The sequence below is a fragment of the Rhipicephalus microplus genome, chromosome 5 (genome assembly GCF_043290135.1).
Source record: "Rhipicephalus microplus isolate Deutch F79 chromosome 5, USDA_Rmic, whole genome shotgun sequence".
NCBI lineage: Eukaryota > Metazoa > Arthropoda > Arachnida > Ixodida > Ixodidae > Rhipicephalus > Rhipicephalus microplus.
In genome coordinates, this window is record NC_134704.1 from 154,820,438 (window position 1) to 154,843,684 (window position 23,247).

Consider the following 23,247-nt stretch of genomic DNA (forward strand, 5'->3'; position numbering starts at 1 on the left):
GCAGTCATGGCAGAACACGTGGAAGCCAACCAAACGAGCATGTCAGATATGAAGGAGGTCCTTGACACGCTCAGCAAAGTAGTAGCCAATCTTAGCGAGCAGATGGGTAGGCTACAGTCAAGCGTGGTGGCACTGAAAGAGCATATGACTGCGCATTACAAAGGTCGATATATATATGCACAATACAGCAAGGCCTCCTCATGCACCAAACTCACTCCTTCAGCCATCAATACTAGTGGTACCAAACCTGTCGACAGGTGCAGCATCAGGCTCTGGCCGCCCATGTAATAACCATGATGGCAGCGCTACGTGAAGCATTTCGTATCTGGCAATGGAACTGTAGAGGTTACCTTAAAAAGAAGGCAGCCCTACAGCAGTATATCAGGAGCAGCCAAGAAAAGCCTCCTTTTATATTATTACAAGAAACCCTTTCACCGCAAGCAACGCTGCCTGGATTCCGGCCTGTAATAGGGGATACTGAAGGGAGGGGAGTCTGCACCTTCGTATGCAACAAACTAACGCACGTAACCCACGACCTCAAGATAGAAGCAGGCCGGTTGGAACACGTCATGGTAGAGATCGTGCCAGGTACCAGCAACCGTCAGAGCATTCTCATTCTTAATATATACAGCAGTCCAAAGGAACAAAAGCAAGGGTTCAAGACGGTTCTCAAGAAAGCTGTTAATATCTCCGGGGAATGTCCACTCGTCATAGCAGGTGATTTCAACGCCCCTCATCATACATGGGGTTACAAGTACAACACTGGGAAAGGAAATCGACTTTGGCAAAGTGCCAGAGAACTTGATCTCCCCCTAATCACAGACGCCAGCCTACCAACAAGGCTTGGTACATCTTGCTGCTGGGATTCCACCCCGGACCTTACATTTGTAAGGAACATCAAGAAGGCCCAGTGGATGAACCTTGCTGTAGACCTAGGGAGTGACCACTGCATTCTTGACACTACCTTCTCCGTGGAGCGCAAAAAGCAGAAAGAATTCCACTTCACAGACTGGGATAAGTTCAGGAAGATAAGGATGGAAAGGGAACAAGATGGCCACAGACAAGGCTTGTAGCAGTGGGTCAAACAGATTAAAGATGACATCAAATCCGTATCCTCCACCATTACCACAGATTTTTCGGTTGAAAGAATGGATAGCCGGCTCGCTCATCTTCTTGAGGCAAAGCAAGCACTACTGAACCGTTGGAAGGGTCAGCGCCTGAAGCGAAGACTGAGGAAGAAGATAGCTGAGGTAAACAGATCAGTCGAGGAACATTGTCGAGCACTATCCAGGCAGCAATGGGACGAAATCTGCAACTCTGTCGATGGTCAGATGCGCAATGGCAAGACATGGAATATGTTAAAGCATCTCCTCAACGAAAACACCACCAAAACAAATCAAAAGCATGTTATCGCTCTAATTTTGCACAAAGAGATAGGGCGCACTGCAGAACAGCAAGTTGTGCAGCGGCTCGTGCATAAGTACCTCCCAATCAAAAGAGGACTGGCACCACCAAGTAGACAGTACCAGGGCAGGCCCAATCCAGGTCTTGAGGGCGACTTTAACGTCGAGGAGATCAGAAGAGCCTTGCATGATCTCAACGGCAGGTCGGCCCCTGGCCCGGACGGTATATCAAACAAGGCCCTTCGTAACCTTGATGATGATTCAATTGAAACCCTGAAGGATATGATCAATGCAGCATGGAAAGAAGGCAGGGTGCCAGAGCAGTGGAAGCTGGCCAGGACTATCCTTATTCCTAAGCTAGGAAAGCCCCCTGACTTGGACAACGTGAGGCCAATATCCTTGACATCATGTATCGGCAAGGTTGCAGAACATGCCATACTGCACAGGATGAACAAGTACTTGGAAGATAACGACATATATACACACAATATGGTTGGATTCAGGGCAGGGCTATCCACACAAGATGCATTGAAGCTTATCAAACACTAGGTCATCGACAACGAAACGAGAGACGTGAGAGCCATTCTGTGCCTAGATCTAGAAAAAGCGTTTGACAACATCCACCACTCATTCATACTCGAAGCAATTTCCAAGCTTGGTCTGGGGAAAGCCTTCTATGACTACGTATGGTCCTTTCTTACAGATCGGAAAGCCGTGATGAAGATTGCAGATTTCGAGACCGCAGCAATCGAACTAGAAGCAAGGGTCACGCCGCAAGGGGCAGTGATTTCACCAATGCTGTTCAACATTGCCATGATTGGACCGTCAAAGAAATTATCGAGCATTGAAGGATTGAAGCACAGCATCTACGCAGATGACATTACCATCTGGTGCACAGGTGGAAGCGAGGGGCAGATTGAGAGCGCCCTGCAAGAGGAGATTGACACCGTAGAAGAGTACCTTCGTCCTTCTGGGCTCAAGTGCTCCTCGAGTAAGTCCGAACTTTCACTGTATAGGACTGCACGCCGGGGAACGATACCCAGGGGATGGAAGCCGTTAAACCAGATAGACATCCACCTCCGTACAAATCAAGGGGATTCCATCCAGAGGGTCGACTCCATCAAAGTCCTGGGCATGCTGATAGAGTCTACCGGCACCAACAGCAAATCTATAGCCAAGTTAACTTGGAAAACAGACAGTGTGGTGCACCTCATACGCAGAGTGGCCAACAAAAGAAATGGGATCAAGGAAGACAACCTCATCAGGTTGATGCATGCGTTTGTTCTAAGCCACTTCACGTACGAGACAGCAATGCACAACTGGTCAAGAGCAGAGTCCGAGACACTGAATGTGCTCCTCAGGAAAGTTATCAAGAAGGTCCTGGGCCTACCCATACATACCAGCACCGAGCGTCTGCTTGAGCTTGGCATTCACAACACGCTCGAAGAAATAGCAGAAGCCCAAGAGACAGCACAGTTTGCAAGGTTATCTACAACAAGGTCGGGGAGAACGATCCTGCAGGAGCTGGGCCAACACCCAATGGCAATCAGGCACAATTACAATGATATCCCCGGCAACATCAGGGAGAATATCACGGTGTCTCCTATACCAAGAAACATGCATCCAGAACACAACGTCGGAAGAAGAGTAGCGAGTGCCAGGACTATACTTCGTCAAGTCTCAAACGAGGAAAGAGGGGTCGTATTTGTTGACGCGGCTTCCTACACCAATGGGAAAGCGTTTGTGGCAGTGGTGGTCGATGGGGCTGGCCATGTCGTCAACTCAGCGACGGTCAAGACGAAAGACCCAATCATTGTGGAACAGGTGGCCATCGCCTTAGCACTCAAGATGGATAACATTGAAGTCGTCTACAGTGATTCCATGGCAGCACTACGGGCTTTCGCCAAGGGGACGGTCTCTGAACAAACGCTCAGAATACTGCAAGGCAAGCACATAACGCATCATCTTCTGAGTTAGTTCCCAGCTCACCTTGGGCAAATCAACGATTCCCCTCCCAATCTCAATGAAGCAGCACACGAGGCGGCGCGAGAACTCTCAACCGTGCCTCCCCGGGAAAGCGTTCTACCAGTGAAGGGGATAACCGGGAAATTCTTACAACATATAACGAGCTCACCAAACATTTCTACCTGTCTAGAAGGATTTTCCTTCCACCTCACAAAAATCTAACCCGGCCCCAAGCACTTACATTAAGGCTTTTGCAAACGCGGATGTACCCTACTTTGAAAATGTTTCACATCATGTACCCTGACCTATACCCAAGTAATCTTTGTCCACATTGTGGGGAAATAGCTTCATTAGAACACATGCTCTGGCAGTGCACCAAATTCGCCCATATATCGAACATCACCTCTGCCAGATGGGAGCCGGAAGTCCGCAGCTCATCCTTGGTAGATCAGCTCTGGGCTGTCCACCAAGCCCGCGAGGCGGCTAAACAGCTTGGCATCTCAGTCCCCACGTGGGAGCTGCCCGCAGCACAGTGATCTGTGTTTTGGAGGACCAAATAAAAGTTTATCCAATCCAATACACCTAGCGAGTATAACGTAGCAACCCTTTCTTGTCAGATAGTGCTCAATGTACATGCCAATGGCTGCTAATGGTGATCGCAGCCTTCGCGTTAACTAATAGCCGAATGCTCCTGTCTCTCATTCCCCATTAGCAGCCATTGACATGTACTTTGAGCACTATTTTTTATTGTTCAACAACGCACAGAAGAAGTCTCTCACCGGCACCACCTTGGATGTCGAAATGTTATACTTGTTACATACTACGGGGGACGAACGGGTGCCGTTATAAGGAGCTTCGCCCCTAAAAAATGTCAGCCCAATCAACGAGCGAAGTCAGAAGAGTGCCGCGTTCTACGCTCACTGCTTACACTCGATTAAAAGGGTTGCTTTTCTTTCCTTTCATGAAAATAGCGGCGCTTTTCGTCGTAATGCAGTTTCAAAAATCCTCCCGTTGAATCGCAGAAGCAGGATACAGAGCGAAGGGTGCAGGTGGTCATCATTTGTCAAGGCTATGTCTACACTGAATGTCACCGGCTGTGTGACGACCCCGGGCTGGATACAGGCACCTTTTGGTCACTTATTTTCGCCCGTTTGCACTATGAATTTATGGCGTTCAGTGGATACGTTCGACATGTTTTTCTTGTTCAAGAAATATGCAACACGCGTTCAGAGTTTGATGTACCTGTTATTAAACACGAAGTCGTTACATAGCAACGACAATTTGCACTTTTTCTTGCTTTAGGAGCTGACCTCCGCGAATTCTTAGTTTTCACTAGAAGACGCCATTATGCTATTTGTGTTATCCTTTGATTTAGATGCAGTCCAGAGTACAGTATATGAACACGACGCAGATATTACCATTGTGCTACCAAAATTTATTTTAAATTCAGATGACGAAAAGAAAGACGATGACAACTCGGGCACTTTCACTGTAAAAATACGTTAGGAGTGAAAGTTCGCCCTCTAATCGAGACCTTCAATATTTCGGCAAAATTACTTCCCACGTACCTAACTTCAATGACATGACCAAGGCACTCAGTTATCTAGAGCGTAACTGCGCTTCTGTTGCCCACCTTCTAAAGATCCGTAGGCAATATAATAGGAAAATTATGATCTAGGAGAGAAGAGTAATATGATTGAATGACAATAATTCGCCCAGTTTTCTTCCACACAAGTCTACGGGTAGGAGGAATGCTAGATTGCCTCTGTATATGCTCGTACGCAAAAAAACCATGCGCATGCTGGAATCCCGTGTGCTCAGCTGTCTTCTGCAGTCTCCGCCACCGCCTGAATCTGCACGCTCTCGCGGTTGCCGGACCGCGAAGTGATACTCGTTCGTTTCGCTAGGGAGGGCGGCGATTGGGACGGCAGGAAAAAAATTGGCTCGAATATACACGATACACTGTAGATGTCGTCTAAAGACGATAGTCTTGCGCCTGGAGAGAGTGAACAAAACGTTTAGTTGATGTTCTGTGCAAGGAAATCGGTGAATGGTATTCTTCAGGCGCTGCGTTAGAAGGCCTCGAGCGTGTGGCGGAGGCGAACGAGCGCTTCTAGGCACGTTAGACACAAGTGCCATCTGGTAGTTATCTTCGAAAGCAAAGGTATGCAGCCCGCGGAGAAAGATGCGCACCAGTCTTGGAGGTGATAAGGTGTAGAACGCAAAGTGACGGGCAGGTGCGACCACCGTGTCGTCGTAGCAAAGCGTTGGAAACACCTTTTTGAGCATCACGTTGCACTGTCAGTGCAGCGTGATTAAATGCTACATTCCTTAGAGTTACTTGTGTGTGCCTCGTCTAGTGTAAAGGCAGACATAGAAAACATGGAAGCGTTGTTGTGGCGCCTCAGATATGCGCAATAATTGCTTTTTAATTGACAATCGCACAGCCGCGAACGCTAAACCTTGAGCAATATTGGTGGGCGCTGCGAATGGGGTTTGCCATTTGGTGCCGTTTGAGGTATCGTTAGGGCAAACAAGCATACACATGTACAGACAGACAGACCAAAATTTTTCTGTCGAAGGTCCCCAAGAAAGACTATTGTCTTTAAAAAACATGCCATGCGCGGGCCATATCGGAGGACGTGCTCTTGCTATCCATTCCGAATATCTATCTAACTGACCACCTGTTAACTAGCCACATGATAATACCTAACTATAGGCATTTTTTTCGTAATGATTACGGTATTCCGTAATTTGAAGAATTCCGTGTATTCCGTGTTTTGAAGAAGTGTGTTCAATATAAACAAAAAAATCACGGCACATCCACGGAGTGAATGTTGATGAGCAGGGCTAAGCGTCCATTCGTCCGTCCAACCATCCATCTGTCTGTCCGTGATGAACAAACTGGTGGACATGCTTCCCCCCACTTATCATCATTCACTCCGTGGATAGACTGAGAATTTTTATAGACCCGTTCAAGGTTTACAAACACAGCCCCTTGATGACTTCTGGTTCTGTACACCGATTTGCTTTAATAGCAGTGGCGGATCACGAGAATTTTAGAAAACAGCCCGCTGATTTTCTACAGTTTGTTTCCCTTGTTTGCCAAAATGTATTCAAGGAAATGTTCTTTTAAGCTACATAAATATTATAGAACGTTCCCTTGTAATTTACGCACATTTCTTTTGTGTGAAAAATGAAAACTAAAATTGAAGACGTGCTTTCAGTTAGGAGCTGGTAAATGAGATGACTGGAAGTTTTTTGGAGTAAAGCACTTGTGACCTTAAAACCGTCTATACGAAAATCACTAACGGCATATAGTGATATTATTTCCAAGAGCATAAATACGCACAACGCCATCTAGCGAGCTAATCGTAAAACTAACTAAGGTTAGCTAATACAATTTTATATTATTACGATGAAACGACCGGCCTCCTAAGGAGCTTCAACTCTAAAATTTACATAAAAGATGTATCTGCTGGTTACCTTTACCCTATGGTGTTACTTTTACCTATATGCGTTACCTTTACTGTGGCAGAGGGTACGCATACAAATAATAATTATGGCAGTAATTATAAAAATAAATCATCTACCTTTTTAACCAGTTAAAATAAGCAGTCGAGTCAAATGGGTGAATGTCGTTCCTGCAAATAGTCGATCGCCACTTTGAGATTTCTGAAAGATGGCCACTGGTGAACCCCACGGAGCGATGAAGTTTGGCTAATCTAGCTGGCAAAACTGAAACTGGCGCGACATACAGCGCATCTATCATTCACTTCGAGGGCGCCTATAATCACGACACTGTTTTCACAGCATTGGGGAGGACGGTAAGTGATTACAGTCAACATTCTCTCTAAAAGTCCAAATTGCACTGCGATCGATGGTCATATCACCTGCTTTTGGGCCCACATTGGCAAGGATGTCCACCTTGTTATTCCCAATGCCAACGTGTTTGCCCATGCCCGTGTACGCACACTGTCCCATCGTGATGGACATCTGGCCCATAAATTGAGAGAAGGCATCCAGCAATTTGATTTTATCCTCAGCTTTAACAAAATATATAAACACTATCAACTGGCCAAGCCGCAACTCTTGAGGGCTCGGTAAATTACCTTAAAATGGCAGCAAACAAGTACTTAGCTGTGGCTCTTAGTTTACAGCAAGTTTATAAACACCATAGTGGCTTTTACAGCAGTGAGCTCTTATGCCGTAGACGTAGCCGTAAGCGACAGCTCAAGCTTCATTGTCATTGCTGCAGCCGACACTACAGCGGCACCTGATGAGCTGCTGGACGAGAGAGACCCATCGTGTATATCTCCGCTCGGTCCAAGCACGACTCATGTAATGATATCAATGTTGCTTGCTTTACAATATCTCGCTCAGGAGCGTCCATGAAAGTAGGTCACATTCTGCGATTTGAAGGCAGCACTTCAGATTTTGAATTTTGTCTTGCGTAAGAGGAATCATGAGCATTTGGTGCATGAAATAAGACATTGTTACCGTCAAGTTGCAACACGAGGACATCATAATATATATCAGTGGCTGCTAGGACATATTGGTATTGCTGGAAACCAATTAGCTGATGATGCAGCCCACTCAGCCCGTGAATAAACTGGTAGTGTCCCCATTCCTCTATGAATGACTGATGCGGCAAGACAACTTTACTTGCTGGCTCGATGTATTACACGCACGTTTTGTCGTCTACTAGCTTCCAAAGATATCACTTATATGAATTGGATCCCGCACTCAAGCTACAGCCACGATCACAAATTTCCCGCTTCGACGCGACAATGTTATGTCGCTTTTGGTTGGGTGTTGCATTCACAAAGGCCTACTCCTTTCCCGTCGGTATGGTGGACACCTGTACATGTGACTCCTGCGGAGATGAAGAGACCATCGAACACGTCCCGTGCAGCATCACTCACTACAACACCCAGTGATGACAGCTCCGATTGGTTTTGAACCAGCTGGACTCTAAAAGATTCTCTGTGCAGAAGATTCTAGGACATTGGTAGTTTGCCTGAACAGCCCAGAAAGCGACTAAAGCACTACTACAGTACCTGAACACAACAAACATTAGCGGCCGTCTGTAGACTGCGTGTGCTCCCCCAAGTGTACTCGTGATTGTGTGTATCTTTCTTCCCACTCTCCTATCCGTTTTCTCCCGTTCATTGTCTTCCCTAGTACAATCCCGACGTACTTCTGCTACGGCCTTGCATCTTTGGCTTTCTCTCTCTCTCTTTATTAACAGCATAAAGTCTCACTGCCCGCAATGCGATGAGGGTCGATGCTACTTATCCCACACGTTGTGGCAATTCAGTTTGGCACCAGCTCCAGAAAACAATAATTCGCTCCCCTACCCGAAGTGAATCGTGAAGATATTGCCACATTGTTTGCTTGGGTGAGATCGAAGTGTGAAAGAAGACAAAGACGACCTCTCTGAGCCGCTGCTTGGGTAGTCGACTAACGAGCCCATTTTATCAAGTTGGTCGAGAGTAACGTGACAAGACTGGTGGAGTTGCTGGGTACAACGTCTCACGATCCACCCGATGCCCAAGACCCCGTCCAGCAGTCGGAACACAAGCCCTGCACCCGTGGACACTCCTGTTCATAGAGTAAGCCGCCGCCAACGAGGCCTACCGCCTGAGACACCAACCACTGACGCAGCGACTATGACTTCGACACAAGATCCCATGCAAGCTCCGACACCTTCCACGCCGATCTACTCCACCGTGCAGAACCCGCTCATGCCTAGCCCCTTTCACGGAGAGCAGCATGAAGATGTTGACGAATGGCTGTGTGAGTTCGAACGTGTCGCAGCGATCAATTACTGGGATGATGCCGCGAAGCTCCGGAACGTGTACACTTGCCTAAAATACGGTGCCAAGGCGTGGTTTTTGAACAGGGATGATGTTCTGACATCTTAGCGCGAGTTCCAGCGTCGCCTCCTGGAGACCTACAGGAGTCCCGACCGCCGCAAACGGGCGGAGCGTGCACTACAATCATGCATCCAGATGCCCAACGAGACCGTCTCGTTGTACGTCGAGGACATAACACAGCCTTTCAAGCGAGCGGATGCTGCTATGGCAGAAGAAAAAAAGTTGCGCCACCTCATGCGTGGTGTGAAGGAACAACTTTTTGCTGGTTTGGTGCGTAGTCCCCCCAAAGGTGTTGCTGAGGTCCTTACTGAAGCGGCAACAATGTAGCGAGTGCTGCACCAACGGTCTGCTCTGTTTGACCGTCAAGTGAATGCTGCCTCAACTCCCGAAATTTTCGCCACCCCTGGGAGCAAGAGCCCCGAATGGATTCGCGAGATCATTCGATCTGTCATCCGGGAAGAAATGGAAAAGATGTACGGGACAAGGCAAATCGATGTTGGTTCTATCACCAGTGTCATCCGTGACGAGGTCCAGCAGGTGCTGCACGCCTATCCTTTTCCGCCCACGTCGGTTGATCCGGAAACGGCTCCTATGTCTACTGACAGTTGCCGTCGTACGTACGCGGAAGCCTTGTGATCTGCCACTCCTCTTTCGGGTCAAGGAGTTCCGACCCAGCCAGTGCCGCACGTCCCGATCCAGACAATGCCATACGTCCCGACCCAGACAATGATGCCGTCAGTCACGATTCAGTCAGCGCGCGCTGATTTGGACATCGGTAGTCGCCGTGCACCGACGCGCAAGTCTGATCTCTGGCGTACGCCAGACAGACGACCCCTCTGCTATCATTGCGGTGAGGCTGGTCACATTTACCGCAAATGCCCATACCGGCAACTTGGACTGCGCGGATTTTCCGTCAATTCCCCTCGTCCCCGAATAGGTCAAAGGCCAAGGAATATCGAAGAGTATCTGGCGCAACAGCGTGCACCCTTTACACGACGGCAATCGCGGTCACCATCTCCGAGGAGACCCGCAGCCGTTTCGGGGTGACGGCACGGGAATGCTCCCCGAGCCCTCGTCGGGAAAACTGAAGGCAGCGGCCTTCGGGGGCAAGGTCGCCGAGACTCAAAGTGCGGAAAACCTCCCATCGAGACTTGCAAGCAACGCCAAAGGCATTTTGTCAGAGAATAATCGCAGTGCCGAAGAAACGCCGACATCCACATCTGAACCTAGTGACCGCGTGTCACTCGACATACCTGTGCTGGTTGACGGTCTTCAGGTCAGTGCATTGGTAGACACTGGTGCAGACTATTCGATCATCAGCGGGAGGCTAGCGAAAGATCTCAGGAAAGTGATCACGTCATGGAATGGAAGGCGAATTCGAACAGCTGGAGGACACGTTGTAACACCGCTGGGCCACTGTACCGCAAGAGTGAAAATTCGTGCGTCAACTTTTGTGCTCAGCTGCGTCGTTCTTCGCGACTGTTCGCGTCAGCTGATTATCGGCATGGACTTCCTTCGGGAATACGGTGCCATCATAAATCTCCGTGAGCGCATCGTGACCTTCTCGACTCAAGGCGCAACAGATCGAGACGCTGATAACTGCCGTAGACCTGCGCTGAGTATTGCTGACGACAGTGTGACGCTGCCACCTCGAGCAACTGTTCCCTTCGAAGTCACTTGTGAAGACTTCCAAGACGGCGACGTGGTGGTTGAAAGCAACATATCGCTTCTGCTGCTCCAAGGTGTATGCGCCGCCCGAAGTGTTGTGCGCGTCCGTGACGGACAGTCAACGATCTTTAACTACGAACTTCAATTACGAGCACCGGCATCTTTTCCGCGGAACCACCCTAGCTTATGGAGGCCCTGTTGCCGACGTCACGGAGTGCTTCGCGTCCGAGGAAACGCATGAGGATGAGAAATTTCTAGACCGCATCGACATTAATTCGACGCTGTGAGACGAGAGAAAGGCTGCACTTCATGACCTTTTAAGGGAGTTTCGATCTTGCTTCGCCTCTTCTTCTAAAGTCCGTCAAACACACCTCACGAAGCATCGGATTATTACCGACGATGACGTCCGCCCCATCCGGCAGCAGCCTTATCGCGTTTCTGCCAAAGAACGCGAGGCTATTCAGACACAAGTAAAAGAGATGCTTGATGACGGGATTCTTCAACCATCCAGCAGCGCTTGGTTCTCGCCAGTCGTTCTAATAAAGAAAAAAGACGGCACGCTGCGATTCTGTATTGACTACAGGAAGCTTAATAGCGTCACAAAAAAGGACGTGTACCCACTTTCACGGGTCGACGACTCCCTCGACAGGTTACGACGTGCGAAGTATTTTTCGTCCATCGATCTAAAGAGTGGCTATTGGCAAATTGAAGTGGATGAACGAGACCGAGAAAAAAACCGCGTTTGTGACTCCAGACGGACTTTACGAATTCCGAGTTCTTCCCTTCGGCCTCTGTTCTGCACCAGCCACTTTTCAGAGGATGATGGACACAGTTCTCGCTGGCTTGAAGTGGCAAAGCTGACTTGTCTACCTCGATGATGTGGTCATCTTTTCCGAGAGCTCCGAAGAACATCTGAAGCGTCTGAGAAAGGTTCTGGAAGCCATTCGCACAGCTGAACTCACGCTGAAACCCCCAAAATGTCATTTCAGCTATGAAGAGCTGAAAGTTCTGGGACATGTCATTAGTGCGGATGGAGTGCGACCTGATCGAGACAAAACTGCTGCTGTCGCCGCCTTCCCTGTTCCATCAGATAAAAGAGCAGTACGCCGTTTCCTCGGCTTGTGCGCGTATTATCGTCGATTTATTGCCAACTTCTCGAAGATAGCTGAACCTCTTACGCGACTCACCCGAGATGACGTACCCTTTACTTGGGGCGCAAAACAAAATACAGCGTTCACAGAGTTACGACAGAGAATGCAAACAGCCCCTGTTCTTGCCCGTTTTGATGAGGACGCTGATACAGAAATTCATACAGATGCCAGCAACGTCGGACTTGGCGCTGTCGTTGTACAACGACACGGTGGCGTTGAGCATGTGATAGCCTACGCCAGTCGTACTCTTTCTCGAGCCGAGACCAACTATTTTACGTCAGAAAAAGAATGCCTCGCAGTCGTGTGGGCGACGACCAAATTTCGGCCTTACCTCTACGGTCGTCCCTTCAAAGTGGTGACTGACCACCACTCGCTCTGCTGGCTGGCAAATCTCAGAGATCCATTCGGCCGTCTCGCACAGTAGAGTTTGCGTTTGCAGAAGTTCGATATTACGATTGTGTACAGGTCAGGGCGCAAACACGAAGACGCCGACGCTCTTTCTCGAGCACCTGTGGGGAACGCTGTCAGGGGCTCCGATGATGAAGATGCCTTTCTCGGAGCAGTTAGCGACTCCGCATTTATGTCAAAGCAGCGCGCAGACGACGAATTACGCCCAGTCATTGATTTCCTGGAAGGCCGCAACTCTCAGGTCTCTCAACACATTGCTCGCGAACTGTCCTCTTTTTGTCTAAGAAGAGGCATTCTTTACAAAAAAAAAACGCCCGTGGTAGCGACAAAGCCTTCCTACTCGTTGTTCCTACTGACATGTGTGATGAGATCCTCCTTGTGTGCCACGACGAGCCCACGTCAGGACATTTGGGCTATTCGCGAACTCTGGCCCGAGTACGCCAACAGTACTGGCCGCGACTATCAACTAGTGTACATCGATATGTGAAAAGCTGCCGTGAGGGCCAGTGCCGCAAGACTCCGCCTGTGAAACCCGCCGGCCTGCTCCAGCCGATCGCACCACCACGGACACCGTTTGACCTCGTGGGAATGGACCTTCTCGGGCCCTTCTCTTTGTCGTCCTTTGGGAACAAATGGATTATAGTTGCGACAGATTATCTTACGCGTTATGCTGAAACAAAAGCGTTACCCCGTGGCACGGCCTCTGAAGTCGGGCAGTTCTTTGTGCACCAAATCGTCCTACCGCATGGTGCCCCGTTATGCGTGATTACGGACAGAGGGACGTCGTTTACAGCACGACTGATGGAGGACATTTTTAAAGTGAGCTGCACAAGTCATCGAAAAACAACGGCTTATCATCCGCAATCCAATGAACTGACAGAGAGGCTTAACAAGACCATAGCGGACATGCTGTCAATGTACGTGGACGTACAACACAAAACCTGGGACGAGATTCTTCCATACACCACGTTTGGTTACAATACGGTAACGCAAGAAACAACGCGATTTCCGCCTTTCCGACTTGTTTACGGACGCAACGTGCGAACCATGCTCGATGCTATGCTTTCGTGCGACCAAAACAATGAACTTGCTCAAGATGCTGAGCAATACACTCAATACGCCGAAGAAGCTCGTCAGCTAGCTCGCATAAACAGCAGTCACCAACAAGATGCAGACGCACGACGTTACAACCTCCGCCATCGAAATGTCACCTACCACCCTGGGGACCGAGTGTGGGTGTGGATCCCTGTCCGGCGACCAGGCTTATCCGAAAAACTCCTGACCCGTTATTTTGGACCGTACAAGGTTCTTAGACGAGTCACAAATGTTACCTACGGGGTATTACCAAACGGCGCAGCGTCTTCTCGTCGACAGCTTCGGCCCGAAACCGTGCATGTCGTTCGGCTGAAGCCCTACTTCACACAGTAGCCCTTGCGGTTTCACGTGCTACGACATGCCGTGACTTTGCGTTGCTGCTGCTGTTTGTGTTCTCCTGTGTTTTTATGCCCTTTCTTTTTGCGCTTGGCGCAAGCGTTGGCGAAACTTCCTCATTTGCGCAGCGAGTACTGGCACTCTCCCTCTTTTGGTTCTCTATATCTGCGTGTGTCTACCTTCATTTTTTTTATTTACGAGCATCGAGTCGATGCTTTCAAAGGGGGGGACTATTGCCACATTACTTGCTTGGGTGAGATCGAAGTGTGAAAGAAGACAAAGGCGATCTCTCTGAGCCGCTGCTTGGGTAGTCGACTAAACGAGCCCATTTTATCAAGTTTGTCGAGAGTAACGTGACAATATGCAAATGCATTCCGTTGCGTCCACAACGGTGTTTCGAACGTGAGAACTCAGTATTAGAAGGATGATTGCTTTTTTTTCTTTTACATCTGGCAGCCGATAGCACTATTCGCCGCACGGGACGTTTTTCTGTAGCGAGAAACGCAGTATGCGTTTCCAGCTCTAGTGCCTAGTTGACCGACCAACCGACGGACCGACGAACTGTGACTGACTGACTGGCAATTGAGCGTCAATAAGCGGCGATGCAGCAGGAAAACCTTGTCATCAAAGTGATGATCTAAGTTGAGGGTTCATAACGGTGAGAAGACTGGTGTCGTCATGGAGGGCGCTTTTAAAGTGAATGGTAGATGCGTCAGTTTCGCTATCGCCTGCTAAATTAGCAAGATGTGATTGCTCCGAGGTGATTACCAGTGACTGCTTTTCAGAAATTTCGAAGTGCCTGAAGACTATTCGCAGGATGGACTTCGATTCAGTCATTTTAAATGACCTCTTATTATTGCCACTAATTAAAATTTAATTGTTTTGATTTGTATATTTACCACAGCAATAAATGTGTGTACGCATGGGAGGGTGCCTTCTGTCACAGTAGAGGGAACGCCGCTGGTATGAAGTGTACAGAAACCTCTACGAAGACACCTCTTTTCTGCATTTTTTTTTCAGTAGTTGAGAGTTTGAGAATTGGGGGGTGAAGGAGCTTGGGGACCCAAGAAGCCACCGACGCGCCAAGGCGCATGAGCAGAACCCAAGCCTATCTGGCGCTCTTGCTTTCGTGTTGACCCGAAGGCCAAAAAATTCCGCCATATCCACGAAGTGAATGATGATGAGTGGGCGAAGCTCCGGAGGTAAACCTGGTAAACCATGAGTCCTCTGTACATTTTGCCCACTCGATTTTATTACATCGCTCCCCCTAGCGTACGTCGCCGCACTAAATCGAACGATTGCCTTCAACCAATGACACGCGCCATGTGTGACATCATTCCTATTTTATAAGATCTCGCGTCTTTCATCAACTACAAGTACCGCTTTCTAGTTTATAACATCTTACATCTTTTCATCATCAGCTACAAGTACCACCATCTAGTAAACACTACAAGAACTAAACGAGAGGTGGCTACATACAGGAGACGGTACCGCCATCTAGTGAACACTGCAAGAACTAAACTAGAGGTGGCTACATACAGGGGACGGTACCGCCATCTATTGAACACTGCAAGAACTAAACTAGAGGTGGCTACATACAGGCTACAGGGGACGCACAGCCCACGCCCTAAGGAGCTTCGCCCCTAAAATTTAAACCTAGCGTGGGCCCCCAAGGCGTCTTGAGTCGCCTGTGAGACCAGGCTGAAGCAGCCCGAGCCACGTTGCCGTATGGCCCGCGTCTCTTATAAATACCAATTTGGCCATGAGTGGCGCCCCATGCATATGACCCAGGGTCTTGGGCCCCCAATTCCCAAACTCTCCACTATTGACGGCATTTCTTGAAACGTCAAGTATAGGATGTCGGCTATGTATGTTTTTTTTCTCTATTCTACTCTGCTATCACTGCGTCTAAGTTCCAAATGAATTGAGCCGATAGGGTTCCGAAAGTTACTAAAGCAGGGTCTTTGAAAGTCGCAACAACACTGCCACCTCGGGCGAAAAATATTGGCCCCCGCTATATAAACCGTTACGCCCGACGGAGGTGCCGCCCACGCACTACCTAAGGAGCTTCGAAGAGTAAAAGGAAGGGCCCTGACTTTCTCTCGAACTCGCGCCACGTTTTTCGCAGATCTGCTGCAACAGCCTCTTAAACAGCACCCGTATTGAGCGGAGTAAAAAAGAGGGCCGTTACGTGGAGCTTTTATTTGTTTCTGTCTTTGACTTGAATTACAGTGGTTGCTTCTAAGGCGATTGTGTGCAGACGAGGCAGGAGGCAAAAGTGGAGAGATGGCTTCATGTGAGTGTCGTAAAAAAGTAGGAAAGACGAGAGCCCGGTTAAATGAAGTTGATTCTCTGCTTTCGCTTTCGCATTTGATTGTAGGTCGTAAAATGTGGGGAGTGGAAAATGCGCAGCGTTAAGTGGCATGGTGAGTCGCATCGTCAAAGGAAGTGAGCCTACAGAAACACGAAGTGTAGAGATGAGAAAGAAACCTGCGACCTTCAGGCGCCTTTTTCGAAGCAACCTTATCCTTGCATTATTGAGATTTGCAAGAAGTCCCCAAACAAGACTGAACGCTACAGTGAGCCATTGCAAAACTATGATTTGATTGAAAGACGCCACATCATTAACAGAAAGCAGCACAGTACAGTGGCTACAAACAAGCTTAATGGCCCCGACCCAAACTAAATAAAATGGCAGGATATCCATGGGGTGAATGATGGAGAGTGGGGTGAAGCATCCGTCCGTTCATTCGTTCTTGCTTCCGTCTGTCCATGCATCCGTCTGTGTGACCGTCCGCGGGCCCATCCTCCCGTCCATGCGTGCATCTGTTCGTGCATCCGCACGTCAATCCGTGTGTCTATCCCTACCTACGTTCGTTCATGCACCCGTCCCTGTGTCTGTCCGTCCGTGCAGCCATTTGTGCGTATGTGCGTCCATCTAGTCAACACTCCAAGTACCACCATCTCCCATCTTTTCATCATATATTCCGCATATATAGGCACCGCCATCCAGCGGACATTCGAAGGACTAAACGAGAAGTGGCACACGCACACTTTCTTGCGGCTTACGCTTAGTGTCTACTTCCCACCTTTAACCACCTCGAGTTCATGGCATATACTGGTACAGTGTCTACAAATATACTGCCTAGTGTGCTCAGCGTGGGCTACTAGATGGCCCCGTAGCTGATGACTGCCGGCGGCGCCCGCACGATGCGCTGCTGTGCGAGTGGGTGCATTTGCGTTCAATCCTTGCGCTCCGCAAGCGCTGCGAAGCTTTCAGAAGGCAGATAGATAGATAGATAGATAGATAGATAGATAGATAGATAGATAGATAGATAGATAGATAGATAGATAGATAGATAGATAGATAGATAGACAGATAGATAGATAGATAGATAGATAGATAGATAGATAGATAGATAGATAGATAGATAGATAGATAGATAGATAGATAGATAGATAATTATATAGATAGATAGATAGATAGATAGATAGATAGATAGATAGATAGATAGATAGATAGATAGATAGATAGATAGATAGATAGATAGATAGATAGATAGATAGATACGAAGGACGGACGGATGGATGGATGGATGGATGGATGGATGGATGGATGGATGGATGGATGGATGGATGGATGGACGGATGGATGGATGGATGGACGGACGGACGGATGGACGGATGAACGGATGGATGGATGGATGGATGGATGGATGGATGGATGGATGGATGGATGGATGGATGGATGGATGGATGGATGGATGGATTCAAAGTCGCCGAGGTTCGCTAAAAATGCTTCGCATTTGATAAAAAGACATATGTTTTGGACTCCACCGGAAGGGAATGTATGCTTTTACAAGAACTTTTACAACGAAAGTGTTTAATGCCGAGTTCCACTGATACTATATTGGCATATTTCTGTCACGAATATAACGCTGTAAAATATTGCTATCAAATTAGAAAGAAAAAAAACACTTAAGAAAGATTTTCCCCGCCAGGCGTCGACCAAGAGCGCCTGCTGACCTACCAACTGAGCCATTGAGGCTTTCTTTTTTTTATTTCATGGAATTTGTTGATGCGTTTGCACAATAAAAAAAGGCACAGCAAACTAAATTGCAATCGCATGGTGGCAGTAAGCGCTCAAGCTATTATTTATTTGATATGTGTGGGTTAACGTCCAAAAACCATCGTTGAGACGGCGTAGTGGAGGGCTTCGGATATTTCGACCGACTGGGGTTCGTTAACGTTCCCTCAAATGTGAGCACACGGGCCTATGGCATTTTCGCCTCCATCAAAAATGCAGCCGCTGCAGCCAGCATTCGATCCCTAGACCTGCGGGTCAGCAGCCGAGTATATAGCTCAAGCGCTCAGTAACGCTGAGTTAGTCATTGAGTTACCGAGCTATTGAGGCAGCTGCTGCACTTTGTACGAACGCTCCTTATATGTTTCGCCCATGTTCCCTCCGTGCTCTCTGTTGGCGAGGAGGGGTGCTGCCACCGTCTTCGAGTCATGATTTTTAATTAAATTGAAGGTAGTGAGCTTAGAATACAGGAGGTCCCGCTAGAGATAACAGATAAATAAAAATACCTGGGCATATGGATAAGCAATGGGACCAAGTACCTAAGGGAGCACGAAATATACGTGACGACGTAAAGTAACACGAATGCAGCGGTGATGAAAAACAGGGCACAGTGGAATTACAATAGGTACGATGTTGTGAAAGGAATATGGAAAGGGTCATGGTTCCTGGTCTGATGTTCAGCAATGTGGTCTTGTGCATGAGATCAAAAGTTCAAGAAGATTAGAAATTAAGCAACGTGGAATAGGTAGGCTTGCCTTAGGAGCTCACAGGAATATACCGAACCGGGGAGTACAAATTTATATGGGTGGACATCACTTGAGAGCAGGGGAGCTAGCAGCAAGATAAAACTTGAGAAGCGATTGAGAGAAATGGGGGAGAAACGTTGGGCTAGGAAGTTTTCAGCTACTTTTAGATGAAGAATGTCGATACAAAATGGAGGAAGCGAACCAGGAAATTGACTGATAAATACTTGCAAAAGAGCAGATGGCCAAACCAAAAAGAACTATCGGTTAAGAAGAAAGTGATGGAAACGGAGACTGACATGCGAATTGGCATGATTAGGAAGTCCGCATTAGAGATCTATCGAACTTTTAAGCAGAAAATTGCCAAGGAAAGAATCTATGATAATACTCGGGGAAGTTCTCTACTGTTTGAGGTCAGGACGGTAGTATTGCAAACCAAGACATATCGGGGCAAATACGAAGGAATAGACACGGTATGCAGTGCGTGTGGAGAGGAAGAGGAAACTGCCAAACACTTAATAATGTTCTGTAAAGGGCTTCGCCCTATAGTTCAGGATCATGGCACAGAGTTTTTCAGAGCACTGGGGTTTAGGGACAGGGAGGGCAAAATAGACTGTAAGCGGGTAAAATTAACTAGGAGGTAATCTGACTGGTGGCTTAAGTCTAGGCACGAGTGAAAATTGAACTCTTCACTGTAGAGTATGGGTCCTCAAACTCATTATTTAAAAGAAAAAAAATCTAGTTTTTTATTCACTAAGTATTACGGCTTGGTGGCGTTAGCCACCGCCTGATCCATAGGTACAGCCATAACCTGATACAGCTATAGCCTGGTACAGCCATAACAATCCATCCATCCATTTAGTGCTGAAGAGATGTAATGCAGCATGACTCAAATAAAGCATGACGTCCGATATTGCACTAGCGAGTGGTGTCGGAGGCTATTGTTAAAGCTTCTCGATAGCAGCGAGAAACGCTGACCGAGCGAGCATCGGAGAGTCTTTGGCTATGTTCTTTGCCTTTGGCTGTTAGCGCATGACCGTTCGTGGTGGAACTCGTGCAGCTGCCACATGCACCACGATATTTCACCACCGACTTTACTTCGAGTGGAATAGCACCGGCCTATTTAATAAAGCTGCTGCAGTAAGCAGTGCAGCAAGGCAACGATGCCGATGGGCGAATAACGTGCCTTGGTCGAGCGAAATTGAGGCCAGCTGGACGTGGAACGCCGACGCGCCTTCGTGGCTCATGGGAACACGGGGTACCCCACAGGGAGCAGTGTTATCACCACTCCTTTTCAACATTGCTATGATGCGCCTTCCAAGCGAATTGGCCAGGGTGGAAGGCACACAACACGCAGTATATGCCGACGATATTACAATCTGGATCACTGAAGGGAGCCTTGGTGAAATGCAGGAACGCCTTCAGCAGGCCGCATCCATAGTCGAGGCGTATGCCAACGATTGTGGACTCCAATGTGCTCCAAACAAATCAGAGCTTCTGCACGTTAGAGCGAAGCCAAGAGATAAGTCAGCCATACACATCTCCCTGTCTGGGGTTCCCATCAGAGAGGTGGAGGAGCTCCGGATTCTGGGCCTGTTCATTCACCACAGACTCAGACCGGACTCCACTATAGCGAAACTCAAGAGAATAGGCGAACAGGTAGGGCGCATGATCCACCGCGTTTCCAACAAGCGGGGTGGTCTGCAGGGCAGGGACGCGCTTCGGCTCGCGCATGCCTTCGTGACTAGCCGGATCCTCTACGCCGTCCCATACCTTCGCACTAACAAGCAAGAAGACGAAAGAATAGATGCCATCATTCGGAAGGCTACTAAACGAGCTCTGGATCTCCCGGTGGCCACTTCCAACGCCAAACTGAAGGCGTTAGGTGTGCTCAACTCCTACCAGGAGCTGCGGGAGGCCCACCTTATGAATCAATATACGCGGCTCGTGCAGACGGCTCCCGGGCGCCGCCTGCTAAACCGCTTACATATACAACACACTTGCACTGCAGAGGAGGCGGAGCGTATTCCGGAACTGTGGCGGCATATGCTCTCGGTCGCTCCACTCCCCAGTAACATGGATAAGCACACGCACGAAAGCAGAAGACAGGCGCGGACTCGGACGCTTGAGAGGCAACACGGCTCCCGACCTGGTGTATTCTATGTAGATATAGCAGGGCCTTCGCCCACGGGATTTTACACGGCCTCTGTAGTTCACCGGGAAAAGCATGTCAATGGGCTCTCGTTCCGAGCACAAAATCCAGAGCGCGCTGAGGAAGTCGCGATAGCGCTTGCTGCTGCGGACCCCAACTCGAAAGTTATCATCACGGACTCCCGGAAAGCATGTTCTCATTACTTGGTAGGAGAGATATCCCCCCTAGCCAGCCAAATTCTAAAACGGGCTCTCGCTGATCCAGCCCCGAAACGCATCGTATGGGCTCCTGGCCATCAGGGCCTACGAGGTAATGAGGCCGCTAACGCGGCCGCCCGAGCGCTTACCCACCGGGTTCCTCACCTTGGCTCTTATGACTCGGAGGCCAATACACCGCTGCTGCGGTTCAAAGGAATTCTCACCTATTATCGTGACACTCACCGTCTTTACCCGGCTCCTGCAAAGGGGCTGAGTAAGGCGGAAGAGCGAACTCTAAGGCGCCTGCAGACAGGTACTCTACTCTGTCCTGCAATCCTAAAGCATTTCGATGCGAACACAGATGGGCGGTGCCCACACTGTGGGGAGACGTGTGATATCTTCCACATGGTATGGGCATGTACGAAAAATCCCCACCTACCCCCTTCCCCTACCCCTTCCCGAGAGGCATGGGAGACTGCCCTCCTCAACTGCTCATCACTAGAGTCTCAACGGGCTCTGGTGAGACGGGTGCGAGTAGGGGCCTCGTCATGCGGTGTTCCGGACTAAGGACGCCGACCATGTAGCACGGTCATGCTTTGGCCCCGTACCTCTCTCTTTTGTAATAAATGTTTTTCATCATCATCATCATCGTGGCTCAAGCTATAAACCTCTGCGTCCCGCGTTGCTGAAGCGCAGTAAGCGGGAGCGCTGGCGTAGGTTTAAAAAGCCACGTCGTACTGTTTCTCTCCATAAGTGACGTGCATATCGAGCAGAAAGAAGTGTTCAGTGTGTTCTTGTTGAGGCCATCTCTGTGCGCGATTGACGATATGCTGTGTTTCGGTACATGTTAAAAAGTCTAGTTTCCCCAACGGCTAATTGATGAACATGGATTGTATTCGTCGCGATGGAGACGTGCCACTAGGCGTCAACGTGGAAGCGGCGCTATAGCTGCGAAACGCCAATAGAAATTGTAGAAGCTTTCATAAATCACTATACACAAGGAGCACTACTTCTAAAGAGACACGTTTCACTTTCGTGTAATGCCGATTTTTATGACGGAGGGATCATCATATTTTCATACTCTCCTCTACTCTACAAAAACTCTGTACGCTACCGCTGATAAGTGTGGAAATTTACTGTGTATATTTTTCCAATTTCCTTTTTTGCTCATGTTTAGCTCAGTGTCGACTTCATTTACACACATTTTACGTAGGCAGCCAAAACAGCGGTTAACGTAAAAGAGTTCACCGTAGTTTACTTGTTTTATACGGTGGTCGATACCACGATTATGCCGCTAACCGCAGTTACAGAAAAACATGCTTAGCAATCTTTGTTAGGCAGATATTCGAGGAAATGGTGGCGCTCAGGAGCAATGACTAAATGTCGGCGAGCGTGCGTGAAAAATGAACTGGACAGCACAACCCCGAAAAGCCTGATGAGGATATAGATATTGGAAAATTTTTTTCGTGATCTCCTGAGCCCGTCACCTAATGCAAAGGTGAACTCGGTAATAAGAGCTGAATTGAGCGCACATATTCGCATAGGTGTGTGTTTGAAAACAGTGTGCAATAAATAAGTCACGTGTTTTGTACAGAATGGTGATATGTTGATTAGTGCTTCAGTTAGTTTATATTATGCCAGGTGGTATTAGCTGCCCAAACCAAAGACACTTTCGCACTGTGTAACATCGGCGAACTGTGGTTGGGGCTAACTGCGGTTAACTTGCCAGTTTAACATGGGTATTATATGTCGTGGATCTAACACAGCCTACGTTGCCATGTATTCTAATTAAACAGTAAAAACAGAAAACATAAACACGTTTGCTATTACCTATTCCAGATTATAGAAGCGCAGCATGTATAATCTCACAACGGCCTCCTGTAGAGGGTCTGATTGCGCAGAGCCCGGATGAAGACGTGACGCAAATAAAACGGAGAGCCGTTGTCAGGCTACCGAGTCAGTGTACCAGAACAACCAGCTTCGTGTTTTAAACATCTGTGCCACCTTTTTTATTTATCTTTAAACAACTTCGAATATCACGAATCTCAATATGTTTCGCTTTAAAAAATTTGACTATTCAAAAGCTGTGATTCGACTTTGTCTTTTCGCCTTTCTTTTTTTTTTTTGGCTGCAAATGAGCTTTGAAAAATTTTAGTATTACAAAAG